Source organism: Mustela lutreola, chromosome X (assembly GCF_030435805.1).
Source record: "Mustela lutreola isolate mMusLut2 chromosome X, mMusLut2.pri, whole genome shotgun sequence".
NCBI classification, from domain to species: domain Eukaryota; kingdom Metazoa; phylum Chordata; class Mammalia; order Carnivora; family Mustelidae; genus Mustela; species Mustela lutreola.
Window position 1 is genome coordinate 45393029 of NC_081308.1, and position 19470 is coordinate 45412498.

The following is a 19470-nucleotide window of genomic DNA, read 5'->3' on the forward strand; positions in this document are numbered from 1 at the left end:
AACTTCTCAAAAATTATATGCCAAATGAATCAGACAGCTTGCAATATTGAGTTTCCATTCTTCCATGTAATACTTTTGATATGCCCAAGCATTGTTCCTTTTTGATACTTTGTATGGATATCCCATCTTTCACTATCCATTCACCAACTGATGGACATTTGGGATGTTCTTGGTTTGGGGACATTATGAATAAAGCTGCTACCAACGTTCACATATGGGTTTGGTGTGGCCATATGTTTTTCTTTTTCTGAATTAAATACCTAAGTGTGAAATGACAGGACTACATGTACTTGCATGCCTAACTTAGTAAGAAGCTGCCAAACTTTTTGAAAAATGCCTAGCATTTACACCAACATGGATGAAAACCATAATGGCTTCACCTTACCAGGTCTGGTCATCATTGTCAGGCATGTGGATGTGGCCCTACTAGTAGTTGTGGTATGCTATATCCTTTCGGATTTAAGTTTTATTTTCTTGTTGACTAATAAGTTTAAACAAATGTACATGTGTTTAATTACCTTACATGTATTGTCTTTAGGAAAATGTCTGTGCAAGTATTTTGCCTATATTTAAAACAAGCTACATGTTCCCTTTACTGACTTGAAAGAGATTTTTATATATACAGATATACAAGAAAATTCTGTGTTATCTAAGTGTTCTCCCTCTCTGGGACCAGATTTTCTTTTCTTTTCTTTCATGCTTTTTTAGTTAAAAACTAATTAATTAATTAATTAATTTTTATTGTGTAGTGTTAGTCACCATACAGTACATCATGAGTCTTTGTTTTTGAAAGATTATTTATTTATTTATTTGACAGATAGAGATCACAAGTAGACAGAGAGGCAGGCAGAGAGAGAAGGGGAGTCAGGCTCCCCACTGAGCAGAGAGCTCCATGCGGGGCGCGATCCCAGGACCCTGAGATCATGACCTGAGCCAAAGGTAGAGGCTTTAACCCACTGAGCCACCCAGGTGCCCCCATCATGAGTTTTTGATGTAGTGTTCCATGACTCATTGTTTGCTTATAACATCCAGTGCTCCGTGCAATCCGTGCCCTCCTTAATACTGGGCTCATCACTGGGCTCACCCATCCCCCCACGCCCTTCCCTTCTAAAACCCTCCGTTTGTTTCCTGGAGCCCACAGTCTCTCATGGTTCATCTCCATTCTGATTTCTACCCCTTCATTTCCCCCTTCTCCTAATGTCCTCCATGCTGTTCCTTATGCTCCACAAATAAGTGAATCCATACGATAATTAACTTTCTCTGTTTGATTTATTTCACTTATTTCACTAAACATTATCTCCTCCAGTCCCTTCCAAGCTGATGCAAAAATTGGGTATTCACCCTTTCTGATGGCTGAATAATATTCCGTTGTATATATGGACCACAACTTCTTTATCCATTTGTCTGTTGAAGGGCATCTTGGCTCTTTCCACAATTTGGCTATTGTGGACATTGCTGCTATGAACATTGGGGTGCATATGGCCCTTCTTTTCACTACGTCTGTATCGTTGGGGTAAATACCCTACTGGGTACTGCTGGATCATAGGGTAGCTCTATTTTTAATTTTTTGAGGAACCTCCACACTGTTTTCCAAAGTGGCTGCACCAATTTGCATTCCCACCAACAGTGTAAGAGGGTTCCCTTTTCTCCACAACTTCCCCAACATTTGTTGTTTCTTGCCTTGTCAAGTTTTGCCATTCTAACAGCTGCAATGTGTTTTTTTTTTCTCATTATTTTAGTCACACCATGATTTATTCATTGAACATTGCAGATTTTAAATTATTTTTTTGAAAAAAAAAATCGTTACTTTTGCTTCATAGATAAAACCTTGGTATTAGAGAGGGCACGGATTGCATGGAGCACTGGGTGTGGTGCAAAAACAATGAATACTGTTATGCTGAACAGAAATAAAAAATGAAAAAAAAAAGAAAATAAAAATACCCTAAGAGTACAAAAAAATGTACTAATATGGGCCTATAATCTATGCATTTACACTGATCTACTATGTATTCATTTAATTTCTAAATTCTGCTTTGAAGATAAGTGAAGTTATGTAAGGAAATACAATATTATATCCTAATGAAGTTATTATTATTAAAAAAATATATTATTCTCACAAAGTCATAGATTTTTAGAAAGTATTTTGGCCTCAGATATTTGCCTTAATGTGGTTTTGATTTGAATTTCTCTGATGGCTAAAGATCATGACCTTTTTTTCATGTGTCTGCTAGCCATTTTTATGTCTTCTTTGGAAAAGTGTCTACCCGTGTCTTCTGCCCATTTTTTTGACTTGATTATCTGCTTTTTGGGTGTGGAGTTTGAGAAGTGCTTTATAGATCTTGGATATCAGCCCTTTGTCTGTAGTGTCACTTGCAAATATCTTCTCCCATTCTGTGGGTTGCCTCTGTGTTTTGGTGACTGTTTCTTTCACTGTGCAGAAGCTTTTTATCTTGATGAGGTCCCAAAAGTTCATTTATGCTTTCTTTTGTTTCCCTTGCCTTTGGAGACGTGTCTTGAAAGAAGTTGCTGTGGCCAATGCCAAAGAGGTTACTGCCCATGTTTTCCTCTAGGATTTTTTTTTTTTTAAAACAGAGGGAAAAATATCATTTATTTGCCCACACATCCACATTTTTTAAGGAGGTTAACATTGCTGCTTTAATATAATTTTTATTTTTTATAAACATATATTTTTATCCCCAGGGGTACAGGTCTGTGAATCACCAGGTTTACACACTTCACAGCACTCACCAAAACACATACCCTCCCCAATGTCCATAATACCACCCCCTTCTCCCAAACCCCCTCCCCCCAGCAACCCTCAGTTTGTTTTGTGAGATTAAGAGTCACTTAGGGTTTGTCTCCCTCCCAATCCCATCTTCTTTCATTTATTCTTCTCGGGATTTTGATGGATTCCTCTCTCACGTTGAGGTCTTTCATCCATTTAGAGTTGATCTTTGTGTATGGTGTAAGAGAATGGTCGAGTTTCATTCTTCTGTGTATAGCTATCTAATTTTCCCAGCACCAGATATCAGTTGCTTTCTTAAACATTAAGGGTGAAACTGTAGAAAGAAAAATTAGAGAATTGATTCCATTTACAATAGCACCAAAACCCATAAGGTACTCTGGAACGAATCTAACCAAAGAGGTAAAGGATGTGTACTCTAGGGACTACAAAACACTCATGAAAGAAATTGAAAAAGACACAAGAAGGTAAGAAAACATTCCATGCTCACGGATCAGAAGAATAAACATTGTTAAAATGACTATGCTGCTCAGAGCAATCTACACTTTCAATGCCACCCCAATCAAAATACCAACAGCATTTTTCAAAATTCTGGAACAAACATTCTTAAAATTTGTATGGTACCAGAAAAGACCCCGAATTGCCAAGGAAATGTTGAAAAAGAAAAGCAGAGCTGGGGGCATTACGTTGCCTAATTTCAAGCTATAGTACAAAGCTGTGATCACCAAGTCAGCATGGTACTGGCACAAGAACAGACACATAGACCAAATGGAACAGAGTAGAGAGCCCAGATATGGACTCTCAACGTTACGGCTTTAAAAAAAAAAAAATTAAATTAAATTAGCCAATGTATTGTACATCATTGGTTTTTGATAAAATGTTTAATGATTCATCATCCATTAAGTATAACACCCATTGCTCCTCACATCACCCAGTTACCCCATTCCCCCCATCTCCCTTTCTGCAACCCTCAGTTTGGAGGGTTTGTCTCCCTCTCTGATTTCTTTCCATTCAATTCCCCCCACCACCCCTACTGTCCTCTGAACTATTCCTTATGTTCCACATATGAGTGGAACCATATGGTAATTGTCTTTCTCTGTTTGACTTATTTTGCTTAGCATACTCTCCTCCAGTTCCATCCATGTCAATGCAAATGGTGGGTATTCATCCTTTCTGATGGCTGAGTAATATTCTATTGTGTTTATGAACCACATCTTCTTTACCCATTCATCCATTGAAGGACATCTTGGCTCCTTCCACCGTTTGGCTTTTATGGACATTGCTGCTATGAACATTGGGTTGCATGTGATCCCTCTTTTCACTATGTCTGTATCTTTGGGGTAAATACCCAGTAGTGCAACCCTATGATTGAGCAATTATACTAGCAGATTTTGTTTTCTTAACAAGATCTTCTGAAGTGCAAGTTTTAGTTTGCCTTCTGATTTTTTTTTTACAAAGTCAGTTTGCCATTGTTTTCTTTTTTGTTGTTGTTGTTCATGCTTTTTGTGCTGTAGGAAGTCTGACCTAACTCAAGTTAACAGAGTTTTTTCTTTTGTTATCATAACAAGTTTTATATGCTTATTATCCATTTCGGTTTATATTTGCATGTGATTTGAGCTAATGTGAAATTCCATTGTTTTCCACATACATATTCAACTTTTCTTCAATATTTGTTGAAAGCAAGTTTTCCCTCTTTGAATCACATGAGCTCCATGGTTGAAAATCAATTGCCCATACATGTGTACATTTATTTCTGGACTTTCTGTTTGTTTTCCATTTATTTATATGCCTATATTTATTCTAGTACCACACTATCTTGATGACTGTAGCTTTATAGTAACTTATGAAGTGAGGCAGTATGAGAAATCCAAATATGTGCTCCTCTATCTCGATTATTTTGGCTCTTTGAATCCTTTGTATGCCAGCAAAAGTTGTATAATCACCATGCTGCTTTTTAGTCATTTGACTTGCTATGAATCAATAGGTCCATGTGGGGAGAATACACATCTTGGCAATACTGAGTCTTAAAATCTTATACACATCATCTATCTCTTCCTTGGTTGAGATTGTTTCAAATTTCTCTCAGCAATGCTTATTGTGGTACGTTCTGCAGCTTCACACGTATTTTGTTAGAGTCACCCTAAAGAGTTCATGTTTTGCATGTATTGTAAATGATACTTTTAATTCCAATGGTTTGTTTTTAGAATAGATAACTATAATCGGTTTTTGGTTATTGACCTCATGTCCTGCAACCTTGTTTATCTCACTAGCAGTAGATATAAACACTTTTAAAAAGAGTTTTCTTTTAGAACTTCCTATGTATATGGTCATATCATTCATGAATAAAGACAATTTTTCTTCTTTCTTTCCAACTTGTATGCCTTTTTAATTTTTTTTTTCAAATCCTGCCTTAATGCACTATGTCAGAGTGCCAATTGGTGCTTATTAGGAGGAGTGAGAGATCATAGAGGGGAAGCTTTGTGTTTTTTAACAATGAAGTATGTTTTAGGGACACCTGGGTGGCTCAGGTGGTTAAGCATCTGCTTTTGGCTCAGGTCACGATCTCCAGGTCCTGGGATCGGACTCCTGGTTCAGGCTCAGCAGGGAGTCTGCCTCTCCCTCTGTCTCTCTCCTCTGCTCCCAACCCCTCATGAATAAATAAAATCTTTAAATCAAACAAACAAACAAACAAACAAAAAACCCGGACATATGTTTTAGGTGACCTTTATCAGCTTGAGGAAGTTTTTCCCGTTCCTGGTTTCCAGATAATTTTTAATCTGAATAGGTGTTAAACTTTGTTAAATGTCTTTTCTGAATTATGTGACTGTCACATTGCAGCTATCATAAATGACTGTATACTTCATGGCTTAAAACAACACAAGCCTGTTATCCTACAGCTCTGGAGGTTGGAAGTCTAAAATGGGTCTTACAAGGCCAATGGCCAATATCTATATGTCTACAGAGTTATGTTCATCTGAGACCCCTAGGGGAAAAATTGTTCCTTGCCTTCCCTATGTTCTAAAGGCCACCTCTCTCTATTCCTTGGCTCCTGCTCCTTTCTCCATATTCAAGGCCAGCAGCATAGCATCTTTCAATCACTCACCTCTCTGACCTCTACTCCTGTTTTCATATCTCCTTCTCTTCACCATCATGTGCTGCTCCCCTCTTAAAAGGACTTTTGTAATTACATTGCTGCGCCTGGATCATCCAGGATAATCTCCACACCTCACCATCTTCAACTTAGTCACATCTGCAACGTACCCTCTGCCATGGAAAGCAACATATTCAGACTTTACAGGGTTGAAGAAAGACATGAATATATCTGGATTCCATTATTCTGCCTATTACTTGCATCTGTTTAGATGAATTTTATGGTTCTCTTAATAAATTACAAGTCCATTAATATCATTTTGTTTTTGAATATATTTTTTTGTAATGCCTTTGTCTGGTTTTGACACAAGGACACTTCTAGCTTCACAGAATGAATCAAGAAGTATTCCTTCTTCATTTTTCTGACAGAATTGTGTAAATTTGGTGCTATTTCTTCCTGAACTACTTGTAGAACACTCTGGCAGGGCCAACCGTGCCTGGAGTCTCCTCTGTGAGAAGGATTTTAGCCACAGATTCAATTTCCTTAAGAGATATAAGGGTATTCAAGCATTCTGTATTTTCTTGCAGTCTATCAAAGTTCATAGACTGGCATCTTTGAGAGAATTTGTCTATTTTATCTGCATTGTCAATTTTTGGTAATGAAGTTGTTCTTTATGATTGCTTTAGCGGTTCTGCACTCTAAAGTCATGTCTCCTCTATTATTCCTGACACTGGTCATTAGCATCTTAACTGCTTTTTCTTGATTAGTCTACATAGTGTTGTATCAATTGTATTAATCTTTTCAATAAACCAGCTATTGGTTTCATTCCATTTTTCTCTGTGGTTTGCTTTCTATTTCATTGATATCCTTAAAATTTTTTTTTATTTAAATTCAATACTTTGATTTAAATTCAATAAGTTTAAGTTGATTTAAATTGAAATTTAATTTAGTTTAAATTAAAATAAGTTTAAATTAAATTTAAATCCAATAAATATAAATTGATTTAAATTCAATTTAAAAATTCAAAAAAATTTTTATTTAAATTCAATTTAGTTAACCTATAGTATATTATTAGGTTCAAGGGTAGAATTCAGTGATTCGTCAGTTGCCTAAAACACCCAGTGCTCATTACATCATATGCACTCCCCAATGTCCGCCACACAGACTCCCATCCCTCCCTCCCCCTTCCCATCCAGCAACCCTGCAATACATCCAACCCTCCAATACATCCAAACAGCTAGTTTGTTTCCCGAGATTAAGAGTCGCTTACGGTTTGCCTCCCTCTCTGTTTTTGCGCTTTTAATTTTCCCTTCCCTTCCCCTGTGTTCACCCTTTATTCCTTAAATTCCACATATGAACATCAGCTCTGATAGCCTTTTTGCTTCCTTCTTTCTACTTCCTCTTATTTCTTTACATCTCTTTGTAGCATCTTAGTTTTGTATTTTATTGACGTCAAACCTTTCTTCTTTCCTAACATAAACGCAGAAAGTTACAATTTTCTCTCTCAGCCGTGCATTAGATGAATCACACAAAAGTCGACATGATGTGATTATGTTTCTCTTGAGTTCAAGTGACTTTCCAATTTCCCTAAGTGCCCTATCTTCAGCTGTGTGTTATTTTGAAGTCTGTTGGTTAATTTCAAAGTTCTGTGGACTATCTAGAAATCTTCTTGTTATAGATTTCTTGTTTAATCCACTGTGCCCAGAGGGTACATGGATTTCAGTCCTTCTTCTATTTTTTTAACATCTTAATTTAATTTTGTTTTGTTTTTTTTCAGTGCTCCAAGATTCTTTGTTTATGCACCACACCCAGTGTTCCATGCAATAAGTGCCCTCCTTGATACCCACCACCAGGCTCACCCATTCCCTCACCGTCCCTCCCTTCCAAAACCCTCAGTTTGTTTCTTAGAGTCCACAGTCCCTCTCAGTCCTTCTTCTTTGATGGAGTATTATTTTATAACCCATGATAGGCTCCTGCCTCGTGCATGTTCCATGTGCTTTTAAAGAAAGTGTGTATTCTACTGCTATTGGGTGGAATGAACTATAATTAAGTCGATTCAGCTCATAGTGTTGTTCAAGTCTTCTTTATAATTATTGACCTTCTCTCTATTTGCTATATCAAAATCTGGGAGAATTTTTGAAACTTCTAACTATTAATAGATTTGTCTATATGTCTTTTAAGTTCTATCAGCCCTCACTTTATGAAATTTAAAGTTCTATTTTCCAGGGCGCCTGGTGATTGTTAGGCTTTCCTGATTAATTGATGGTTTTATCATTATTTTTTTTTTAAGACATATAAATTAACCATTTTTTTTTATTTTTTTATTTTTTATAAACATATATTTTTATCCCCAGGGGTACAGGTCTGTGAATCACCAGGTTTACACACTTCATAGCACTCACCAAATCACATACCCTCCCCAATGTCCATAATCCCACCCCCTTCTCCCAAACCCCCTCCCCCCGGCAACCCTCAGTTTGTTTTGTGAGATTAAGAGTCACTTATGGTTTGTCTCCCTCCCAATCCCATCTTGTTTCATTTATTCTTCTTCTACCCACTTAAGCCTCCATGTTGCATCACCACTTCCTCATATCAGGGAGATCATATGATAGTTGTCTTTCTCTGCTTGACTTATTTCGCTAAGCATGATACGCTCTAGTTCCATCCATGTTGTTGCAAATGGCAAGATTTCATTTCTTTTGATGGCTGCATAGTATTCCATTGTGTATATAGCCAAACTATGGAAAGAACCTAGATGTCCATCAACAGATGAATGGATCAAGAAGATGTGGTATATATACACAATGGTTTTATCATTATTAAATATCCCTGTGTATCATCAGTAATACTCCTGGTCCTAAAATTTATCTTAGCCACTATCAGAACCTTCTTTTTCCCCTTAAAATTTATGTTCCCATGGCATCTCTTTATCGACACTTTTACCTTTGGCCTATCTCTGTTCACACATTAAAGTGAGTCTCACTCTTCCCTTTTGCAGCTATCACGGAAGTGTCAGCAGCCAACAGGAAGTTGAATCCCTTTGTGACTTCTGACCTGAGCAAGAAGCAGAAACGGCATTTTAGTGCACCTTCTCACACTCGCAGGAAGATTATGTCTTCCTGTCTTTCTAAAGAGCTGACACAGAAGTACAATCCTTCATCCGTGCCCACCTGAAGGGATGATGAGGTACAGGTTGTGCCAGGACACGACAAAAGCCAGCCAGCAAATTGGCAAAGTTGTCTACATTTAGAAGAAATAGATCATCTACATTGAATGAGTACAGCGTGAGAAGGTGAATGGCATGAATGTCCATGTGGGCATTCACCCTAGCAAGGTGGCTACCACTAGACTAAAGCTAGACAAAACCCACAAAATGATCTTTGAAGGTCAAGCCAGATCTCATCAGGTAGGAAAGGAAAACTGGAAATGTAAGGAAGAAACATTGGCAAGACAGAGGAATAAACTAATCTAATCTCATATAAGACATCAAATAAAAACTGTTAAAATGAGAAAAAAAAAGTGAGTTTCTATTCAATGGCATATTGTGTGTCTTGCAGCTCTTGTGCCTAACAATCTCCCTTTTATCAGGAAAGTTTAGAATATATACAACTAGCTTTAGTGTAAGGATGGTTGGCTTTAACATCATCATCTTATTTTTTAAAATTTAATTTAATTTAAAAATTTTCAGTGTTCCAAAATTCATTGTTTATACACCACACTCAGTGCTCCATGCAATACGTGCCCTTCGTAATACCTACCACCAGGTTCACCTAAGCCCCCACCATCCTCCCCTCTAAAACCCTCAGTTTGTTTCTCAGAGTCCACAGCGTCTCATGGTTTGTCTCCCTCTCCAGTCTCCCCTAACTCACATCATCTTATTTTGAGTAGCTTTATTTCTCTCTTTCTTTCCTTCTTCCGGGCTTCCTTTATCCTTCCTTCCCTCCTTCCTTCCTTCTTTTATTTCGTTCTTTCCTTTGTCTTTTCATTCTTTCTTTAACCCAATTCCCTCAGCACCTTATGTATAACTGAAGTATTTATCTTTCTCTTTTCCTTTTTTTGATGTATTTTCCAGTATTCCATTTTTAATCTACACCTTGCTTTCATACTTATTCCTTTTGTTTTATATGTAAGTGGTTCCTGTAAGGATTATGTGATACATAGTTAAAATCAGGCATTTCATCTTCAATGATAAAATTTTTCTTCACGTATGAAGTAAAAACTTACCTTGCATGCTTTTATTTCTACACTCCCATCTGATTGCTTTTATTTCCATAAACTTTATTTATATGTATATTGCACCCCCCCAAAAAGCATTGTTATTGGTTTTATAAACATTCACCTAACTTTTTTTAAAGACTTCTTTATTTCACACACACACACATGCACACACACACACACACACAGAGCACGTGTGATTAAGGGGAGAGGCGAAAGGAGAGGGAGAGAGAGAATCTCAAGCAGACAGCCTGCTGAGCATGACACCTGTCACAGGGCTCAATCTCAAGAGCATGAAATCATGACCTGAGTCAAAATCCAGAATAGGACACTTAGCTGACTGAGCCATCCAGGTGTTCCAACATTCACTTAACGTTTATATATTTAATTTTCTTAAGCAAAAAGATTTCATTATGTTCAATTAGCCAACATATGGTACATCATAAGTTTCTGTTGTAGTGTTCAACAATTCATCAATTGGGTATAACACCCAGTGCTCATCCTAACACATGTGCTCCTTAATGCCCATCACCCGGTGACCTCATCCCCCCACCCTCCTCCCTTCTATAACCCTCAGTTGGTTTCCCAGAGTCCAGAATCTCTCATGATTTGTCTCCCTCTCTGACTTCTTCCCATTCTGTTTTCCCTCCCTTCCCCTGTGGTCCTCCGCTCTAGTCCTTATGTTCCACATATGAGTGAAACCATATGATAATTGTCTTTCTCTGCTTGACTTATTTCACCTAGCATAATCCCCTCCAGTTCCATCCATGCCGATGCAAATGGTGGGTATTCATCCTTTCTGATGGCTGAGTAATTTTACATTGCATATCTACACCACATCTTCTTTATCCATTTGCAGTTTGGCTATTGTGGACATTGTTGCTATGAACATTGGGGTGCACGTGCCCCTTCTTTTCACTACATCTGTATCTTTCAGGTAAATACCCAGTAGTGCAATCACTGGGTCGTGGGGTAGCTCTATCTTTAATGTCTTGAGGAACTTCCATACTCTTTCCAGTGTGGGTGTATCAGCTTGCGTTCCCACCACCAGTGCAAGAGGGTTCCCCCTTCTCCACAACCTCGTCAACACTTGTTTCCTGTCTTGTTAATTTTGGCCACTCTAGCTGGTGTAAGGTGGTATCTCATTGTAGTTTTGATTTGTATTTCCTTGTATTTGATTGTATTTCCTCGATGGCTAGAGATGCTGAACATTTTTTTCATGTGTCTGTTAACCATTTGTATGTCTTCTTTGGAGAAGTGTCTGTTCATGTCTTCTGCCGATTTCTTGAAGGATTATTTGGTGTTGAGTTTGATAAGTCCCTTATAGATTTTTGGATATCAGCCCTTTATCTGAATGTCATTTGCAAATATCTTCTCCCATTCCATGGATCGATTGCCTCTTAGTTTTGTTGACTCTTTCCTTTGCTGTGCAAGAGCTTTTCCATTCACAATAGCTCCAAAAACCGTAAGACACCTAAACCAAAGGGATCTATACTCTAGGAACTATAGAACACTTCAAATACAATGAAAGAAATTGAGGAAGACACAAAGAGATGGAACAACACTCCATGCTCATGGATTGGAAAAAAATAAACATCGTTAAAATGTCTATGCTGGCCAGAGCAATTTACACTTTCAGTGCCATCCCTATCAAAAGAGCATTGACATTTTTCACAGAGCTGGAACAAACAATCCTGAAATTTTGTGGAACAAGAAAAGATCCCGAATTGCCAGGGGAATGTTGAACAAGAAAACCAAAGCTGGGGGCATCACAATGCCTGACTTCAAGCTGTATTACAAAGCTGTAGACATCAAGACAGTATGGTACTGGCACAAAAACAGACACATAGACCAATGGAACAGAATAGAGAGGTCAGAAATGGACCCTCAACTCTATGGTCATATGGTCAACTAGTCTTCAGCCAAGCAGGAAAGAACATCCAATGGGAAACAAAAAAGTCTCTTCAAAAAATGCTGCTGGGGCATATTGCATGGAGCACTGGGTGTGGTGCAAAAACAATGAATACTGTTACGCTGTAAAGAAATTTAAAAAAAAAATGAGAATCTAGGGAATCTAATGGGTAGTAACCTTAGGTGGAATGTTTATCATGAACTTGAGTCATAATTTTTATAAAATAAAATGCACTCCTTTTAAGTTTGATGAAAATAAATGGTGCTGGGGGGATGCCTGGGTGGCTCAGTTGGTTGAGCATCTGCCTTCGGCCCAGGTCAGGATTCCAGGGTCCAGGGATCGAGTCCCGCATCGGGCTCCTTGCTCAGCAGGGAGCCTGCTTCTCCCTCTGCCTGCTCTGCCTGTTCTGCCTACAGCTCTCCATGTTTCTGCTCTCTCTCTGACAAATAAATAAATAAAGTCTTTTTAAAAAATGGTGCTGGAGGCATAATACTCCATAGTGTATTACAAATAGCATGGAGGACAAGGGGAGATGGAGAGGAGAAGGGAGTTGAGGGAAACTGGAAGGGGAGGTGAACCATGAGAGACTATGGACTGAAAAATAATCTGAGGGTTTTGAAGGGGTGGGGTGGGGGGTTGGGGGGGCCAGGTGGTCGGTATTATGGAGGGCACGTATTGCATGGAACACTGGGTGTGGCGCATAAACAACGAATACTGTTACACTGAAAAGAAATAAAAATTAATTAATTAATTAAAAAATTAAATACAAAAATAATGGTGCTGGGAAAACTGGACAGCCACATGTGGCAGAATAAAACTTAGACCATTCTCTTACACCATGCACAAAGATAAGCTCAAAATGGATGAAAGACCTCAATGTGAGACAGGAATCCATCAAAATCCTAGAGGAAGACATAGGCAGTAACCTCCTTGACACTGGCCACAGAAACTTCTTTCAAGACACATCTCTAAAGACGAGGGGAACAAAAGCAAAAATGAACTTGTGGGACTTCGGTTAATTTTAAAGAAATTTTTGAAGAGCAAAATAATTTACTTTCCCTACATTTACACCATTTCTATAGCTATTCATTCATTCATTTGTGTTCATCTGGGTTGACATTAGGTATGGTTTTCCTTAATCCTAGAAGAATGTATTCAATATTTTTTTTTTTTAGTGAAATACACTACTGTTCAATTCTAACAATGTTTGGTTGAAAAAAACCATTTTGTCATTATTTCTCCAATTGTATCTTTAAATACAGTGACATAGACTTCTTCTGGACCTCCAGTTCTAGGGATTTGAACACATGTATAGATTCCTGTAGCCCCCATCGGAACACATGTACAGCCCCAAGAAGACCCTGGTATTATCCCTTTGTAGTCACACTCCTTTTCTACACCTAACCAGGGCACCACTGACTTGCTTTCCTTTATGATACTTTTAACATCTCCAGAAAGTCATAGAAATGGAACCATTTAAAATGTAACCTTCTGGGGCTCCTGGTCGGCTTAGTCGGTTAAGTGTCTGCCTTCAGCTCAGGTCATGATCCCAGGGTCCTGGGATGGAGTCTTGCCTTGGGCTCCCTGCACAGCCAGGAGTCTGCTTCTCACTTTCCCTCTGCTCTGCTCGTGCTCACTCTCTCTCTCCTTCAGTCTCTCTCTCTCTCTCTTTCTCTCTCTCTCAAATAAATAAATAAAATCTTAAAATAAAATAATAAAACAAAATAAAATAAATTGTAACCTCTCTGAGCCTGGCGTCTATCACTAAACATAATGCTTTTGAGTTTCATCCAAGTTGTTGACTGCATTAATACTTCATTCCTTTAGACCACTGAGTAATATTTAATTGTATGGAAGGAATACACTTTGTTGTAGGATATTTGGGTTGTTTCAAGCTTGGGGTGATTTTTTTTAAATTTTATTTTTTTTTCAGTGTTCCACGATTCACTCTTTATGCACCACACCCAGTGCTCCATGCAATATGTGCCGTGCCTTCCTTAGTAGGTTTGGGATGATGAAGAACAGAACTGCTACAAACATTCACTCACAGGTAATTTTAATGAACTCAAGTTGAAAATCGTCTAGGAGAAATACTTCAGAGTGAGATTGCTAGGTCATGTGGCTGAGTAGACGTCTAACTTCATAAAAAGCAATAACATTGCTTTCCAGAGTGGTTGTTCCACCTTACATTCCCCTCCAGCACCAGTTGCTGCCCATCCTCAACACCATTTGATATTGTCACATGTTGGTGTTTTATTTGCTTGTTTGCTTTTTGTAATTTCAGCAATTTTAATACAGGAATACTGGTATCTCACCATAGTTTTAGTGTGCATTGTCTGAAAGCCAGTGAGTGTGCTCATCTGTTCATGTGCTCAATTGCCACCTCTATATCCTTTTCATTGATGTATCTCTTGAAAAATTTTTTCCATTATTTTCTTACTGTTGAGGTTTTTTTTTTTTTAAGATTTTATTTATTTATTTGACAGACAGAGATCACAAGTATGCAGAGAGGCAGGCAGAGAGAGAGGGAAGTGGACTTCCTGCTGAGCAGGGAGCCCAATGCTGGGCTCCATGCAGGGCTTGATCCTGGGACCCTGAAAGCATGACCTGAGCTGAAAGCAGTGGCTTAACCCACTGAGCCACCCAGGAGCCCCTTACTGTTGAGTTTTGACAGTTCCTCCCCTACTCTGGATCTGAGTCCTCTATTATTGAGGTAATTGTTAATACATTCTCCAAGCCTGAGATTTTTCTCCTCAAACCCTTTAACAGCATATTTATCAGAAACAAAGACAAAAACCAAAACCAAACCAACCAACCAACCAACCAAATGAACAAAAACAACAAGGCGTGCTGGGGGATGGTGGGGGAAGTGGTGGCAGGTTGGAGTTATTCTACCTAGAACATGTTTCTCAAACCTAAATCGAAGATTTTGTTGCTCCTTTTTACACATTTTAGAGTTTCATATTCACGATTTATATATAAGTTTTAGTTTTAGTGAGTTATAGTATAAAGTGTGCGATCTTTTTTCTTTTAGATGGACAGCCAGTGTTTTCCACACATTTGTTGAAGAGTTGTCAATGTCGCTAATATGATTCCTCCACATTTATTCTTTTTTTCCCCCATACATTTCTTGGCTATTCTTTTTGTTTGTGTGTTTGTTTTTAGTTTCCATATAAGCTTTAGGATCAGCTTGTCTATGTCTACAACACAACCTGCTGCCAGGATTTTTATTGGAATCACAGTAAGTCCAGAGATCAATTTCAGAAGAATGCACATCTTTACTATGTTAAATATTCTAACTTGTGACCACGGTATGTTCCTCCATTTATTTGTCTGTTTGTTTTTTTTTGTTTTTTTTTTCCCCCCAGCATTTTCCTGCTTTTAGCATATAAATACCCTGCATCATTTGTTAGAGTCACATCTAAGAACTGATTTTCTTTTTTGGAGTGATGAATTTCTTTTTCCAACACTCTTTTGCTAGTGTGTATAAATATGGTGGCTTTTGTATTTTAATCTTATATCCTGCACTGTAGGTTAATTCATTTATTAGTTCTAAGATATTTCTGTGTATCTGTGTGATTTTAACAGAGAGAATCAGATTTTCTGTGAATAGGAGCCATTTTGATTTATTTGATTTATTTATTTTTTAAAGATCTTATTTATTGACTTGAGATAGTGAGAGCTAGAAAGAGGACGAGCGGTGAGCAGGGGCGAGGGGCAGAGGGAGAGGGCAAAAAAGAGACTCCCTGCCAAGCACGGAGCTCTGACCTGGCTTCTATCCCAGAACCCTGAAATCGTGACCTGAGCTGAAGTCACGTCCTTAACCAGCTGAGCCTCCCAGGTGTCCCACCATTTTGATTTAACCTACTGATTTGTGCCACCCCATGGATGAATATCCAAAGCACTGAAGCAGAGAAAAAGAAGGCCGACATGGAAGATTACATACGGTATGTTTATGTGTATATCAGACTCCAAGAAAGAGAATTCTAATCCGCAGTGATAGAGAAAGGTCAGTGGTGGCCTAAGGCTGGATGTGGATGGTAGGAATTCCCTGGGAAGAGGTGCAAGGGAACGCACTTAGATGGTGAAACTATTCTTTTTCTTGATTGGGGTGGGAGTGACATGGATGGTAGCATTTGTCAAAGTCCGTGGAACTGTCCACTTAAATGGGCATTATTTTGTTTGTAAATTAAACCTCAGTAAAGCGGATAAAGAGAGCCCTGCTGTTAGGTTGATTTGGAGGACCTCGGGTCGCTAAAAGACAAAACAGAGACCTGTGATAATGAAAACGTTCCAGGCCTGATCATCATTCAAAGCTTGTACCTGTGGGCACCAGGCAGAAGGCTCCAGCCAGCCTCTCCTCCCCATCCACTCCCGCCACCACACAGATGAACAAGGCGTGCTTCAGAACAAGAATTTGAAACTAAACTGCTTGGAGTCCATCTCCTGGGAAACGTCCTTCTGCATTGATTTTTGCCCTTACCTTTGCCCCCACTGCATTCCAACCTTGTGCCTTGTGCCCCTTTTTTTCAGGTTGGGGGGGGAGCAAGAAGGAGGAGATTTGAGGGAGTGGCCTGATTGTAGGAGCCCTCCACGGTGTCTCTGTTCCAGTTGCTAGGACCCCAAATTTTCTCAGACAGCTTCAGAGACAGGCTAAAGCCTAATTTGCAGCTGCTGCTGTTCCACAAGGCACATGTTTACCCAGCTCCTCAGGTATCTCAGATTCCTGGCTAAAGTCCATGGGCTAGTGGTAGTAGAGCTCCGTCTTTCCATTTCTTCTCTCTCTGCTTTCAGAAGGCTCACTTCCACATAGACCTTGTCTCTGACATCCCCTCCCTCGGGGCCACGTGGGGTAGCAACATGCGACAATTCTCTGATGTTTTTGAAGAGTCATGCACAAATTCAGACTTCCATGGACAGTGTAGGGGAGTTGATCTGTTCCACATCCTCCTCAACTCTCGCCTCACAGTCTTTGTAGTTTTCTTCTTTCTTGTGGTCATTGGGTATGTACACTGCTTTTCACTTCTGGAGCTTTGCAACCCATAGATACGTCAACTACTGCAAAAATAAATTTTCATGTACTGCCTGAACCACAGGCTGAGACAGGATGCCTGGCAAGGGACTGTTGAGGTGTGACAGCCCATTTCTGACATAGATGCTGAAGTGTTGGCATCTTGGGAGACTGCGACGCTATGACAAGGAGTGTTCAAAGTCATATTTGAAGTGTACGATGTCCTGCAGGTTTGTACCATTTCTACGATGCTAGTTTCCAAATAAAAGGCACCTGTAATACGGAGTCGTCCCAAACTGAAATCTGGGGAACTTGAGAACTTGAGATTGGCCAAGTCCTTTCCTCTGCCTGGCCCTCAGTCTCCTCACTGGAAAGGGGGTTGGTGTTTAGGGTGAGGGTTCTTGTGCTACTAGATTTCCAATGACTTCCGATCTGTACTGCTCGGTACTGTTTTTGAGACCGCAAGGCAAACACTGTAGGTAACCCTAACTGTGCAGATGAGAAAATGGAGGTTCTGAGAGGTGAAGGGACTTGCCCGAGGTCACGGGGCTCAGAGGGACAGGGAGGGATGTCAATCTCAAGTGCTTTCCCGAGGACCCCCTTCTCAGACATGCACACATTGGGGGAGGGGCACATGCATCTGTCATTCTCACACTGCTACACTGCTTTACCCACTTCCTACCTTCTTTCATGCACAGGCCACACCAGCTGCTCCCAGCCGCGCATGGAGCTGGGCCAGGCAGTGCTGGGTTCACGCTTTTACCCCTATTACTCGGTGAGGAAACTTGAGGCCCAGAGAGTTGATGTGACTGGGAAAGCAGACCCATAATACCTCGGAGTACATCTATCTAGCCCAGTCTTGTGCTGTGAGAGGTGGGAACTCTGAGGGCCAGAATGAGAAAAGGCTGGGCCAAGGTCACTCGTCCAGGTGGTAGCAGAGCCAGGTCAGAGACTTCAGGCAAGTCACTTCCCTTCTCTGAGTCCGATTTGTCACGTGTGCCATGGGGAACAGTAACCCCCGCAGAGTATCCACGAGGGTGAAATGAGGTCTTACACCCAAAGCACCAGACCCCAGGGCCTGACAGCCATGATGACAAAGAGGAGGATGAGGAGCAGGATGGATGCCTAGGATACCTCCAAACCTGATGTCTCAGGAGGCTGGGAGGCTGGTGGGAGCCTTAAAAGCCCAGGATGGATCTCAGGGACAGAGAAGCCATGAGGGGTTTGGATCTGGCCCAGTGAAGGGAGATGGAAAGTGGTAAGGGCAGCCTGGGAGGGAGAGAGTGGCTGTTGTTGGAGAGTGGTGAGAGATGGAGGTGTTGTTCCCACAACACTGTGAGCCCCTCCAAGGCAGTGGTAGCCGGCTACAGTGGATGGAGCATGCATTTAGCCTTGAAGGGTCTTGGGTTGGGGTCCCGGAAAGGACATATGCCTTGGTGTCACGTTTACCCTGTTGAGTGAGCGGGTGGGCAGCCTCCCGGGTGACCGGCCTGACAGTCTGTCAGCATTCCCCTGGGCACTCCTTCCTCCCTGTCCCAGAGGCCACCCCACTGCTTTCTTCCTCCCCGCCCACCCTGCTCTCAACTACCCTGTGCAGAGTGCAGCTCCTGGGAAGCCCGCCCCGCCCCCAAACCCTGCCTGGAGAGGCCAGGCAGGGGAAAGGAGGATGGAAGAGGGGAGTGTTGTGAGGCCACAGGCCTGGGCAGGTCTCCCTCACCAGCACCCTGTCTGTCTCTGAGAGCTGCTTTCTCCTCCTTTCCAGATGAGATGCCATATCTCAGGTGTGCTCTGCACCCAGTGCTCAAATTCCCGCCTGTGGTTTTGGGTGAACGCCCGAACCCTCATCCATGAAAAGGCCCGTGCCTGCTATGTGCAGGTCCTGGGAGGTTCCCAGGCTGAGAGAATCAGAAAAGTCTCAGATCGTTCATCACCCCAGGACCACGGTCCCAGGCATCCTTCATCCCTCTCACATCCCTGACCACGTGTCAGTAGATGTCAAAGTGAAAGGAACTCAAGTTGTGTCGGAATCACAGCATCCACGTGGCCAAGCAGGGGCTCAGCGGCCGGACAGGCAGAAACCACAGCAGTGGCCAGCATGGCAGAAGCCCCGCTGAGGCCCGACTTCAGGGGAGGAAAACTTATACAGCTAGCTTCCTGGGGGTGTGACCTATGAAGCCCCAGATGACCTTATGCTCGGAGGGGCTGCGCACCCAGTTCACGGCTAAGCCATCAGTCTCTTGGAATTCTTCCTCATTTTTGAGCAAGGGGACCCACGTTCTTCATTCCTCACTGGGCCTGTGAAATTATGTGCCTGGATCTGGGTCCGGAGCCAAGGCTGGGGGAGAGAAGGGAACCTCTTCCTCGGGAAAAGAGGCAGTGGGGTGCAGGGGCCCTTACGCGATTCACTCTTTCTTAACCTGGGGCCTCGTCCTCCCAACTATGGACATCACTTAGCTCCGGACACTGCCCCAACCTGCCACTGAGCCCTTCCCAGGCGT

The 19470-nt window shown here is 40.9% G+C and overlaps 1 pseudogene; it reads left to right on the forward strand.

The window, feature by feature from the left end:
* Positions 1 to 354: 354 nt before the first annotated feature.
* LOC131820949 (large ribosomal subunit protein uL24-like) lies at positions 355 to 9306 on the forward strand (annotated as a pseudogene).
* Positions 9307 to 19470: the final 10164 nt, after the last annotated feature.